Raw genomic sequence first — 14,976 nt, 5'->3', positions numbered from 1 at the left:
ATCAAAGTCTACTATAAAGAAGCAGTCGTCAAAACAATCCGGTACTAGCTAAGAAATGGTGGTGAAGCAATAGAATAGATTACGGACACAATAATAGTGGTAAATGACTAGTAATCTAGAGTTTGAGCAATCAAAAGATCTTTTGGGATTAAAAAATCAGTATTTAACAAAAACTTCTGGGAAAACTGGAAAGCAGTATGGCAGAAACTAGATATAAACAGTATTTCACATTCTATACCAAGATAAGATCAAAATGGGTATATGATTTAGATATAAAGGGTGATACCATGAGCAAAGTAGGGGAGCATAGATTAGTTTACCTATCTGATCCAGACAGAAATAAACAGAATAGGAGACACCAAGAATGCTCTCCACCTCCAGAGAAAAACTGTTGGAACGGATGCATACATTTTTTTTTAAAACCCTTGTACTTCGGTGTATTGTCTCAAGGTGGAAGATTGGTAAGGGTGGGCAATGGGGATCAAGTGACTTACCCAGGGTCACACAGCTGGGAAGTGTCTGAGGCCGGGTTTGAACCTAGGACCTCCTGTCTCTAGGCCTGACTCTCACTCCACTGAGCTACCCAGCTGCCCAGATGCATACATTTTTACTTAAGTTTATTGATGTTTTTATTGTTAGGTTACTCTTACCATGATGACCAATATGGAAGTATGTTTTGCATAATAATACACGCAAAAACCAGATCAAATTGCTTACCATTTCTGGGAGTGGGAAGAGAAGGACACAATTTGGATCTTATAATTTCAGAAATATGTTGAAAATTGTTATTGCGTGTTTTTTACATTACATTATTTTTTACATTTACATTACATTATTATATTGAGAAAATAAAATATTAAAAAAAATAAAAATAGAGCATAGCCTCTATCCAGAAAAGGGAGTGGAAACACTTTCTTATTCTTCTCCTCCTTCTACCCTTCAAATGTAGAACTCAGATTAATATTATGATTTGGCTATATTGGGAATAAAATGGGTTTATAAAGCTCAGAATTCTTAAATCTGGAATGCTTTTGGAGATAATCTGGATCATTGTCCTTTTACAGAAAGGGAAGTTGATTTTCAGGAAAGAAACAAAGTAGCAGAACCACAACTGGTCTTATGACTCCAAGTGAGGGTTCTATATATATTTAAATTTTGATCATTTCAAAGATGCATGATTTTCCTACACCAAGATAAATTCAGAATGGGTGAATGACTTGAATATAAAGAAGGAAACTATAAATAAATTAGGTGAACATAGAATAGTATACTTGTCAGATATTTGGGAAAAGAAAGATTTTAAGACTAAGCAAGAGTTAGAAAAAAATTAAAAATGCAAAATAAATAATTTTGATTACATTAAGTTAAAGTTTTTGTACAAACAAAACCAATGCAACCAAAATTAGAAGGGAAGCAACAAATTGGAAAAAAAATCTTTATAACAAAAAAACTCTGACAAAGATCTAATTACTCAAATATATAAGGAGCTAAATCAATTGTACAAAAAATCAAGCCATTCCCCAATTGATAAATGGGCAAGGGACATTGAATATGCAATTTCCAGATAAAGAAATCAAAACTATCAATAAGCACATGAAAAAGTGTTCTAAATCTCTTATGATTAGAGAAATGCAAATCAAAACAACTCTGAGGTACCACCTCACACCTAGCAGATTAGCTAACATGACGGCAAAGGAAAGTAATAAATGTTGGAGGGGATGTGGCAAAATTGATACATTAATGCATTGCTGGTGGAGTTGTGGATTGGTCCAACCATTCTGGATGGCAATTTGGAACTATGTCCAAAAGGCTTTAGAAGACTGTTTGCCCTTTGTCCCAGCCAAACCAGTGCTGGGTTTATACTCCAAAAAGATCATACGGAAAAAGACTTGTACAAAAATACTTATAACCACACTCTTTGTGGTGGCAAAAAATTGGAAAATAAGAGAATGTCCTTCAATTGGGGAATGGCTGAATAAATTGTGTTATCTATTGGTGATAGAATACTATTGTACTCAAAGGAATAACGAACTGGAGGACTTCCATGTGAATTGCAAAGACCTCCAAGAATTGATGCAGAGTGACAGGAGCAGAACCAGGAGAACATGGTACACAGAGACCAATACACTGTGGTAAAATCGAATGTAATGGACTTCTAGCAGCAATGCAATGATCCAGGACAATTCTGAGGGACTTATGAGAAAGAAAGCTATTCACATTCAGAGAAAGAACTATGAGAGGAGAAACACAAAGGAAAAACAACTGCTTGAACACATGGTTCAGTGGGGATATGATTGGAGATATAGACTCTAAGCAAACACCCCAATGCAATTATCAATAATTTGGAAATAGGTCTTGATCAAAGATACATATAAAACCTAGTGGAATTGTGTGTCGGCTATGGGGCAGGTGGGATTGGGAGGGGAGGCAAAGAACATGAATCATGTAAACAGGGAAAATATTCTAAATTAATTAAGTAAAGTTTTTCAATTAAAAAAATTAAAAAATAAATGCATGATTTCATCAGTTTGTTGTTGAAACATGAACCATAGCACGCCAGTGCTGTCTGTGGGATTTTTTTGAAAAAAGATACTATAGAGGTTTGCCATTTTCTTCTCCAGTGGATTAAAGCAAATAGAGGTGAAGTGACTTGCCCAGGATCACCCAGCTCATAAGTGTCTGAGGTCATATTTGAACTCAGATCTTCCTGATACCAGGCCCAACATTTTATCCACTACACCAGTGATGGGCAAATTATGGCCTGTGGGCCAGATGCGGCCTCCTGAAATGTTCTATCCAGCTGTGTGACATTATTCTTAATCTGACAAATACAATGAGTAGGATACAATACAATGAAACTTTGAAAGAGTTGCCTTAGAAACAGACTGACAGATGAGCATTTCCTTTCCTTTGGCCCCCGCTTTAAAAGATGGACTTAAAAAGTCCATCACCACTTACCTGCCTCTTTATCAGTTACTACAACCTGCTTACCCAAAATTCCTTTGTGCTTTTTGTGCTTTTTCATAGCTTGTCTATAAAGACTTTTCTATTATATGAAAGATTTCATCAACTTCATTAGTATCACATGGAAATCACCTTGCCATTCAGGCTTTCCATATTTATATAAAAATATAAATTCTGAGCTCCAAAACACCCGTACCCACATTAAGATTGTTCATCCTGTTTTCATAGTTACTTAACCTGTTTGCCTTAATCTCCTGGAGAAGGAAATGGCAAACTACTCCAAAATCTTTGCAGAGAAAATCCCTGGACAGTATGGTCTACCAGGTCATGAAGAGTTAGAAGCACTAGAACAATAACAATGGGATGATAGAGATGTTAATACTCTTGTCAAAGAAAAAAAAATACTGTGCTTGGCATTTTGGACATAAGCCTGCCAGAACTAATTTATTAATCAAACTCTTCTAATATTCTAAGCATTTCTGCTTTGATGGAGAAAACTCCAAAGATGGACACCAGAATTTAGGTAATAGTTTCAGACCAATAATCTTTTTTTTTTTTTTTTTTTGTCTAAGCACCTCATTCTTTTTTTTTTAATTAAATTTATTCATTTTAGATTTTTTCCCATGGTTACATGATTCATGTTCTTTTCCTCCCCCCCCCCAAACCCCTGCCCACCCTCCCTGTAGCCAACATGCAATTCCACTGGGTTTTACATGTGTCATTGATCAAGACCTATTTCCATATTATTGATAGTTGCACGGGGGTGATCGTTTAGAGTCTACATCCCAAATCATGTCCCCATCAACCCATGTGTTCAAGCAGTTATTTTTCTTCTCTGTGTTTCTACTTCCATAGTTCTTTCTCTAAATGTGGATAGCATTCTTTCTCATAAGTCCCTCAGAATTGTCCTGGATCATTACATTGCTGCTAGTAGAGAAGTCCATTACATTCGATTGTACCACAGGGTATCCATCTCTGTGTATAATGTTCTCCTGGTTCTGCTCCTTTTACTCTACATCAATTCCTGGATGTCATTCCAGTTCACATGGAATTCCTTCAGTTCATTATTCCTTTAAGCACAATAGTGTTCCATCACCAACAGATACCACAATTTGTTCAATCATTCCCCAATTGAAAGATATCCCCTCATTTTCCAATTTTTTTGCCACCACACAGAACGTGGCTATAAATATTTTTGTACGAGTCTTTTTCTTTGGGGTATAAACCCAGCAATGGCTGGATCAAAGGGCAGTCTTTTATAGTTCTTTGGGCATACAGAACAAAAATCTTAAAACATCAACAACCTCCTTCAGAATAATTTTCTAAATCATTCTAATTCTTCTTTCACAGCTTTCTCCTGTGATTCATCTTTCTATTCAATATAAACTATTCTTTGAATTAATCAAAGACTTCTTCCTTTTAGTCAATAAACATTTATCAAATCAAATAAGTTAATATTTGAAAGCACTTAGCAAAGTTCCAAGCAATTAGTAGGCCCTTAAAAAATGCTTATTTTCTTCCCTTCTCCCTCCTTTACTTAGTCTGATCATTACCCTCATCATTTCCGGGAAGAATCCTTTCCTGGGATACCAGGAGTGAGGGGACTGAGAGTGGGTTAGAAGTTGGTTAGGCATTCATTAAGAAAACATTTCAGGGCAAGACATTGTTTTCCTAGAAGTTAATTACTACTAAGGTTTTCAGGTAAGTCTGGAAGACAATTCAACTGTACAAATATTTATTTCTTTTTATTTCTAAGTGAGGGAGCAGGGCTAATGATTCCAAATGTTTATTTTTGGTGCTGTGAATTTAGTCCAATCATTTTGGAAAGCTATTTAGAATTGTGAATTTTTCTAAAAAGATTTGAAATGCTTTATATCTTTTGGCCCAATCACCTCATGATTAAGCATCTATTCCAAAGACATCAGTTAGAGACATGCTAAAATATTCATAAAGCAGTTTTTATATTAGCAAAAATGGAGAAATGACAGAATGACTGAACAAACTGTGAAATTTAATAATAATAATAATAATGATAATAATAATAATAATAATAATAATGTTTACATAGCTCTTTAAAGTTTTGAAAGTGCTTTACAAACATCTCAAATGATCTTTACAACAAATTTGGAAAGTAGGTGCTATTATTATCTTCATATTTCAGATAAGAAAACTGAGGCAGACAGTAAGTACACAGCAAGTAGGTGTCTGAGTCCAGATCTGAATTCAGGTCTTCCTGACTCTAAGTCCAACACTCTAACCACTGGACCAGCTAGTAATGGAATACATTTTATTATAAGAAGCACAATTCCCTCCTCTTAGGAGGTGGGGCTATGCAGGTACAGAATATTGCATATACATACTCAGATATGGTTGCTGGATCAGTTGGCTTTGCTTAACAATTTTCCTTTGATGTACAGGAAAGTTCAGATGATGAGATGGTATTAGCAAATGAATGATGTGAAATAAGTATCAATAAACATTTATTTTTTTTTAATTTTTAATTTTGAATATTTTCCCTTAGTTACATATTTCATGTTCTTTCCCTCTCCCCCAAACTCCCCTAACCCCCCTTAGCCGATGCACAATTCTACTGGGTTTTACATGTATCAATCAATAAACATTTAAACAATTTTAAATGTTCCTCTCTTACCTCCAAAAAGCTACTGAGTAAAATACATCATTTCTTTCTGTCAACAATAAACTAAAAAGTGGAAAATTACATATTCCAAAAGATGTACTGCTAATGATATATGGAATTAAGCTTTTAAGCAGTTTTACTTATCTGTCTTCATGGAATATGCTTTGTAGAAGGGGTTGTTTGCATGCTTATTGAGAAGTATCAATTGTGCCCCCCCAAAAGAAATTGATAAAAATGAAAAATTTCTATATTGACTGTTCTTTAGCAGATAGTTTTGAGTTAAAAGTCTGTATTCTTCTTTTTGTACATGTTTCATTCCGTTTTCTCTGATTGTTCCATGTTGTTCCTGAAATTTGCTTTGGTAAGGGGCAGGACAGAGGATAGAGTATGGGGCCTGGAGTCTGGAGGTTCTGGGCTCAAATCTGGCCTCGGATACTTTCTTGCTGTGTGTGGTTGGGCAAGTCTCCTTAATCCTAATTGCCTAGCCCTTAAAAAAGGTAAGGGTTTAAAAAAAAAAGGAAAGGAAGAAATTTGCTTTGGTAAATCTAATCTAATAAAAAAATATAAACAACCAAAACCTGCAGATGTGATTTGTAATGCTTAGTCTTTTCAAAGTGATTTCACTGAATTTCTTTTCCTGCTTGAGCAAAGGTTCTAAAGGAGAAATAAGTTCATATTTCTTAGTTTCCTTCTCATCCCCTAGTCCAGAACAAGTCACAAGTCAATGAGGTGAATAGTTTCTATAATAAGACTTCATATTATATTCAGTTTCCTAATTGGAATTTGAATCTTTGACTAATTTGGAATAAGGGGCAACCAAGTGGCACTGTGGATAGAGCTCTGGGCCTGGAGTCAGGAAGAACTGAATTGAAATCTGACCTCACATACTTACCTGGACAAGTCATTTAACCCTTTTTGCCTTCATTTCCTCATCTATAAAATGAGATGGAGAAGGAAATGGCAAACCACTCCAGTATTTTTAGCAAGGAAAACCCAAATGAAATCATTAAGAGTCAGACATGCTTGAAATGACTGAACAGCAATGGTCAAAAAGAAATAATACATTTGTGGAAGTAGTTACTGAAAATTAGTCATCTAGGATGATTACTGGGATAATATCTAAGATGTTCTTTGATACTTCAATAAATCTGTGATTCTGCCACTGTAGATATACCCTCCAGCAGTACAGACTGCAACTTTCTCATTCTATGTGACCTTTATCCTCCTAAAAATCCTAGAGAGAAATGGGGATAGGGATTCACGGATGGGGGAAGAGACTCAATATGTAGGAGTACTTCAATGAGATCAAAAGAGCGTGTGAGCTATTCACCAGTCACTCCTTACTTGTGGGGCATGACCAGCCAACCTCCCTTCCTTGTCATTTAATTCTCTGATGACTACCACAGGTTTCTACTGCCCTTGGATTGACTTGTAGCTGTACTTCAGAGACTGTGGTATTTAATATTTCATAGAATCACACCATGGAAGTCTAGTGAAGTTATAAAAATGAGCCTTTGATTCAGGGATTTATTTTAAGTTTGGAATTATTTGGAATACTGCACAATTCCCCAAAGGCAATGTAGCTAGTTGAAGTTTTTTTGAGGCCCTGGCTCTATTGTATAATCTGATAGTTATCCCTCCTTATTTTAGTATTATTTTTAAAACATTCTGAACTTGGAGGCAGCTGCATGGTTCAGTGCATTGAGAGTCTAGCCTAGAGAGGAGAGGTTCAGAGTTGAAATCTGACCTCAGCACAGACTAGCTGTGTGACTCTGGGCAAGTGACTTAATCCCTATTGCATAGCACTTACCACTCTTCTGTCTTGGAACCAGTGCACGGTATTAAAAAGTTACATTTTGGGGGCAGCTGGGTAGCTCAGTGGAGTGAGAGTCAGGCCTAGAGACAGGAGGTCCTAGGTTCAAACCCGGCCTCAGCCACTTCCCAGCTGTGTGACCCTGGGCAAGTCACTTGACCCCCATTGCCCACCCTTACCAATCTTCCACCTATGAGAAAATACACCGAAGTACAAGGGTTTAAAAAAAAAAGTTACATTTTGAACTCAAATACTAGTTAAGATGAACATTTTTATATATAAAGTAGAAGGAGAAAATTGGATCATAAAACTCTGGATTTCTTTACATATGGCATTTTTTGCTTTTAATTGTATATTAATTCAACATGTTACTTTTAAAGCTATCTTAATCATCTGGTTTTTCTTTCCTTCTGTTATTTGTTGCATCTTAAAAAAATGTTTCAATGACCCTTTCTTTTGTTCTTTTTTTTTACAACCCTACAATAACTCTCTCTGACCTCATCCCTCCCCAACTGGAAAAAAACAACAAAAAAAGGAAAGCATGGGCAGCTGGGTAGCTCAGTGGATTGAGAGCCATGCCTAGAGACGGGAGGTCCTAGGTTCAAATCTGGCCTCAGACACTTCCCAGCTGTGTGACCCTAGGCAAGTCACTTGACCCCCATTGCCCACCCTTACCACTCTTCCACCAAGGAGCCAATACACAGAAGTTAAGGGTTTAAAAAAAAAAAAAAAAGGAAAGCAAAACTCTTGTAACAAAATTTGTAGTCAGGCAAAACAAATCCCCATGTTGATCATGTCTTCATATCATTGTCTCTTGTTGTACCCTGAGTCCATTGCCTCTCTGTTAGGAGATGGCTGGTCTACTTCCTCCTCTATTGGTCTTTTGGAATTTTGATTTCCTTTGCATTAATCAGAATTTTTGAGTCTTTAAAAGTTGTTTTTCTTTATAGTTATATTGTTATTGTTGTATACATTGTATTCCTCTTTCTCACTGAATCATCAGTTTATACAAGTCTTCCCAGGTTTCAAATCACTGCTTTTGTCATTTCTTGTGACACTTGTTATTGTTTATTAGTTTTCTTTTTTAATTTTATCTTTATTTTATTCTAATAACAAATTTACACATAAATTTTCCAAAATTATACAATTCACATTGTCTCCCTCCCCTCTCCTGGAGGTGACAAACAATGTTTAATCATTTTTGTAGTTGTTTCTGACTCTCTGTGATGGTTTTCTTGGCAATGATACTTGAAAGGGTTGCCACTTTCTTCTCCAGCTCATTTTACAGATGGTGAAATTGAGGCAAGCAGGGTTTAGTGACTTGCTCAGAGTCACACAGCTAATAAGTGTAAGATTTGAACTAAGGTCTTCCTGAATTCATGCCCAGCATTTTATCCACTGTGTCACCTAACTGGTACAATGATATTCTATTTCATACATCATTTACTCAGCCACTTCTCTAGTCGATGGGCACCTCTTTTGTTTCCAGTTCTTTGCTCTAACAAAATGCTACTAAAGAAATTCTTTTGCCTATAATACTTTCCAGCTTTGTGTCCACTGCAAATCTACCAAACTTGACATCCATGCTTTCATCCAAGTCAATATTAAAAATGTTGAATAGCATCAGGACCAAGGATAGATCCTCATGGCATTCCAAAAGAGACCTCTTACAGGTTGATATCTTGACACCTATTAATCTCTAATCTTCTTGTGTCTAGTTTCAGCATTTAGGGCAGTGGCTATCACATGTTTGTTGATCAATTAATCTACTGTACTATCATCTGTGTCTCCATTTTATTCACAAAAATAATATGATTTGTGAAATGCATGCAAGGATTTTCTTTTCTATAATTCACTTCATCTGAGTATGCCATGACCTCTTCTTGATGAATGCATAATGATATTATTGGCTACCATTTTCCATTTTAGATTCTCATGAACCATCTCTTTAATAATATGATTTAGAATTTCCCCAGTAATTAAAATTCAAGCTCATCAACCCAGATGCAAAAAACTCTAACCTTCTCCTTGTTTTCACAATCATAGCCTTTTCCTATTTCCACTCATGTAGCACCTCTCTTATTTTCCTAAATGTTTAAAAATGGCCTCTTCTCTTGTTTCCATCAGAAACTTGCCTCATTGATGGGAGAAGGAAATAAATGAGCATTTATTAAATGTTCGCAATATGCCAGGAATTATGCTAAAAGGCCTTACAAATGCTATTTCATTTGATCCAGCAATCTCTCCTGTGAGGTAAATGCTATTATTACCTCTATTTTCTTGCTGAGAAGACTGAGGCAGATAGAGGCTAAATGACTTGCCCAGGGTCACATGGCTAATTAAGTATATAAGGCCAGAACTGAACTCCAGTCTTTTTGAACTCAAGTATATAAGGTCAGAACAAAACTCGTCACCTCCCTCTGTCTCTGTCTGTTTCTGTCCCTCTCTCCATCTTTTTCTCTTCCCCTCCTCTTTTTTCTACTGTTAGTCTCTCTAATCCATCCTTCACCCTGCTTCCAGAACATTATTTATATGACTTTTTATTGTCTCTAGGATGTCTGAGATTTAAAGCTCTCTATAATCTGGCTTCCAAAATCCACTTTTCTAGCCTTTTAAAAAATTACTTTGGGGGCAGCTGGGTAGCTGAATGGATTTAGAGCCAGACCTAGAGACAGGAGATCCCAGGTTCGAATCTGCTCTCAGACAGTTTGGAGTTGTGTGACCCTGGGCAAGTCATTTAACCCCCATTGCCTAGCCCTTACCACTCTTCTGCCTTGGAACCGACCCATAGTATGTATTGATAAGGCAAGGTTTTTTTTAATTACTTCTCTTCATTGTAATTTAGATTTTAGTCACTGTTTCCCTTATGTAGCATGCTGCATCTCTGTACCACATCATTTGTTCCTCATGCCTGGTATCTTTATCTTTCCAAATCCTTCTAAATTCAACTCAGGTGGCACTACCTATTCAATTTATCTGATCTCCTGGCTGAAAGTGTTCCTCCTCCCTCAAATTTCCCCAAACACCTCAGACTGTGAGTAGGCTGCAGAATTTTTCCAATAGAGAAATATGCCATAGAAACACTTTCCTGAAGAATGTCATCAGAGACAGAATATCATAGATATTCTGTCCTTGCAGTGCAGCTGTGAAAAGGAGCTGTAAGGCATTTTCTCCTACTGGGGCTGGGCGGAAGTTGGGATGGAGCCTGACATCCTCAGCCCTCTGGAGTGAAAGACAGCCTTCTTCCTACTGTTACCCCATCTCTTATTAAACTTTTTTTTCCAGGTAAAAACATCCCTAGTCATGTCTCTGAAGAGAAGCTGTCCCAATAACCTAGATAATACACTGACATTTATTAATCAATGTTGCCTAAAAATGGCTGATATGATCAAGTGGAGGAGTTCCAAACCTCTGAAAACTGCTTGCTTAAACAACAATTCATGTTCCTGTTGCACATTTGTTTGTAAAATTGTTTCCTCACAACCTGTGAGGGAGAGAATATAAGTATTTTTAGTCTAGTGGTGCTCTCCTTGTTCTATGGTGTCTGTGAATTGCCTACAAGCAACAAGCAAATGCCAATGGGCCAATTTCCTATGGGGAGATTCACAAAGGAGGAACAGCAGAACCAAGTCTGAAATACTGCATAGGTTCTTTTCCTTCCTTCTGATATTTCTCCTCAACTTCAAGACTGTTGGTGATCCCTTTGACAATGAACAAGACTGAATATAGTCATATAAATCAAATAGTCAACAAATAGAGGTCAACAAGTATTTATTCGGGCAGCTAGGGCATCAAGCCTAGAGTCAGGAGGACCTATGTTCAAATCTGGCCTCAGACACTTCTTGGCTGTCTGACCCTGGACAAATCACTTAACTCCAATTGCCTAGCCCTTATGGCTCTTCTGTCTTGGAATCCATGCTTAGTAGCTATTCTAAGCCAAAAGATAAGGGTTTTTAAAAAACTAAGCATTTATTAGTTTTGTGCCAAGCACTGTGCTAAGTACTAGGCAATACAAATGCAAGCAAAAGGGGAAAAATGGCATTCCTTGCCTTCAAAAAGCTTATAGTCTTTTTTATTTTTAATTTTTTTTCAGTTACATGTGAAAACAATTTTTAACATTCATTCTAAAATTCTAAGGTCCAAATCCTCTTCTTCTCTACTTTCCCACCCCATTGAGAAGGCAAGCAATTTGCTATAGATCATACATATACAGTCATGCAAAACATATTTCTGTATTAGTCATGTGAAAGAAAAAACAAACAAAAAACCCCACACAAAATAATGTTATATTTAAAAATTAATATCTTCCACGTTTTTATTTTTCTATAAAGTTTATTAGTAATCACTTGAGATAGCCCACTGGGCTCCACTCACATCCTTTTTATCTATGTTTCAGGACTTAATGCTGGCATGCAAAAAGTAGGATGAACGGGTCAGCAGTCCAGGAGGGGAAGGGGTTAAAATTCTCTCCACACAATAATATGTTTCAATCTCCATTCATTCTCCATCAGTTTTATTTCTGGAGGTGGATAGCATCATAAGGCCTTCAGAACTGTCTTGGATCATCGTATTGCTGAGAATAGCTAAGTCATTCACAGATAATCATCATTCAATATTGCTATTACTGTGGCTCATGTTCAATGAGTTTATATTCTAATGGAGGAAGACAACATATAAAAAGAATGTGAAAAAACAGATTTTACTTATTCATGAGAATAGTCAAAGTCATAGCTCCAATTGTGCAAAGCATAGATACATAGCATTTTAGAGATTCTTGGATGATTGTCATCTCATCAATTAGGAAAACATTTACAGTGCCTGGAACATTGTGTTGGTCTTATCTTGGAACAGAGAGGAGAAACATTTTTCAGGAACATTGTGTTTCATAAACAATTTCTGTAGCTGACATTTGCCAACAAGATCTTTTTGCTAATACAATTTTGTTCCGACATGGAGTCGGCCTTGCTCTCCTTTTTCCCCTTTGCAACAGCTACATGATCAAAGACAGGGCTATGCAACAGGATAAAAGGGATGCCATCTGGGTTGGTGAGCTCTCCTGGTTATGATGCAAGCAGCACCAGGGGTTGCCAGCTGATCAAGGCAAGAAGGAACAGATACCACAAAACCAAAGTCATTGAGAGTTTATGAGAAAGGAGAACTACAAATGAATCCCACTCTCTTCCATGGTAAACCAGAAAAGTCTTGTCTTACTTCACATTCCTTTGCTTTCAAGGAAGGAAAGAGGCTGCCATTTCCCTCTTCTGATTTCTTTTATAAGACTTGACTGTGTATGGGTGCTCCATGGAAAATTTTCTCATCCAGGGACTTGTGACAAAGAATGCTATCCACTTCCAGAGAAAGAACTTTTGGAGCCAGAATGCAGATGAAAGCATATGATCTTTCAACTGTTTATTTGGGTTTATGTTTTGGGGCTTTGGTTTTATAAGATTATTTACTTATAAAAATGAACAATCTGGAAATATATTTTGCTTGATAATTCATATATAACCCAGATTGAATTGCTTGAAAGCTCTGGATGAGGAGGGTGTGGAGAGGGAAGAAGGAAGGGAGAAAATTTGGATCATATAACTGGAAAACTTATGTGGAAATTTATTATACATAATTGGTTTTAAAAATTTCTCCTAAAATTTCCTCATCCACACAGAAGATTTAAAGAAAGAAAAACCTTGAAAGAAAAAGAGATAGTTAACTTAAAAAAACAACTCTGTATTTTTTGTCTTGGTAACAACTTTAAGACAGAGAGAGGGCAAGGGCTAGGCAAATGGGTTTAAGTTATACATTAGTATTATACATCTAGTAAGTTTTGGAGGTCAAATCTGAACCCAAGTCCTCCTGACATTCTATCCACTATGCCACCTAAGAGATAGTTAACTTTGACTCTCTTTGCTGAGGTAAGGCAGGATTTTTCTTATTTTCATTTCATTTTAATTATTTATTCCACTCTGATCAGATACTGAGGATTTAATTCTGTGAATACTGAGAGAAGAGATATGTCATTACTTGTTATTCCAAAAAACTAGGGACTAGAGCCAGAATTATATTCCATGGATTTAATGTTTCATTTCATCTTCTGGATCAGAACCTGGGACAGTAGGGAGTTTAAAAGGCTGCTCCCGAACCAAAAGTATTGCTGCCATTCTGGGGCAAGTGGAAGAGCTTCTGAGGATATGCCTATCTAAAACTCTGTTCACATTCCTCATAGAGCTGTTCAAAAGAGGAATGAGCAGTCTCAGGAAGTTGTGGGTCTCTCATCATTGAAGGTTTCCTACAACTAACTACCTGACTTTTTGTCAGGGAGGTTATAAAGAGGATTTCTTCTCAGGTAAGGGTTACACTGGATATCCTCTGAGATTCCATGATTAGTTCAGAGCCAATTAATAAACATTTATTAAGCATCATTATGTGCCAACCAGAGGCAACTCAGAGATAGCACAATGGATAGAGCACAGGGCCTGGAGTCAGGAAGACCTGAGTTCATATTTGACTTCAGGTGCTCACTAACATCTGTGGTCACTGTATGACCCTGGGCAAGTCATTTAACTTCTGCTTTCTTAATCCAATGAAGAAGAAAATGTCAAACCACTCCAGTATCTTTGCCAAGAAAATTTCATTTAAGGTTACAAAGAATCAGAAATGACTGAAAACAATGAATAATAATAATGTGTCAACTGCTGTGCAAACTGCTGGGAAAACAAAGAAAAGTAAAATACACTCCTTGCCCTTGAAGAGTTTATAACCCAGGGAAAACAATATGAAAATAACTGGTAGAAACAAATTATTGACAGAAGAAATTGGAAGTAATCATAGAGGAAGGCAGGGTCATACAGAAAAGATTCAATCCAGGAACCCCAAGATCAGAAGTATTTCTATTATGTGACTCTGCCCAAGAAACCTTTTAAATTGAGAGGATCCGAATGGATAACCTCTGAGGATCCTGCCAGCTTCAGGATCTTAGGATTTCAGTTCTAAATGCAACATTAAATGCTACTACCTTAAGATCCTATGAATATTACAATACTGAGTCCAGTGTGACTGCTGAGGTAGAAATGGATTCATTAGGGTCCTAAGCAGCCTTTTAGGACAGGGGGGACATGGTTCTTTCAGGAACTAGGAAGAGTCTGGAAGCCCTTTCTTTGATCAGGGTTCAGACCCCAGCTAAACAAGGCTTTAAGTCTTCTTCCTGAAAGATAGGCAAATCCATCCTCTTCTCCTAGAACATCAGAGATACCAGGAATCTGCATTATATATAGCTTATATATACATCTATATGTGTACATGTCCTTTCCTCCTGTAGAATGTAGACTTACTTACATGTAGGTACTATCTTGTTTTGGCCTAATTGGATTTCCCATTTTGGCTCTGGTCCAAGAACAGAGTTGGGGAGGGGGTAGCCTGGAAGGGGCCAGCCACTAAACTCCAGGAAATAGATGGCCCAGACAGTCCTTTGTTCTTATCACCATGCAAGTTCACCTTCATTCTGTTCACCCCCCCTCTCTGCCCTCCCCCTTTTACACTTCTTTCTCTGAGAACCATAACCAAA

This window comes from Gracilinanus agilis, chromosome 2 (assembly GCF_016433145.1).
Source record: "Gracilinanus agilis isolate LMUSP501 chromosome 2, AgileGrace, whole genome shotgun sequence".
Taxonomy (NCBI): Eukaryota; Metazoa; Chordata; class Mammalia; order Didelphimorphia; family Didelphidae; genus Gracilinanus; species Gracilinanus agilis.
Note: the sequence above shows the minus strand (reverse complement) of the source record.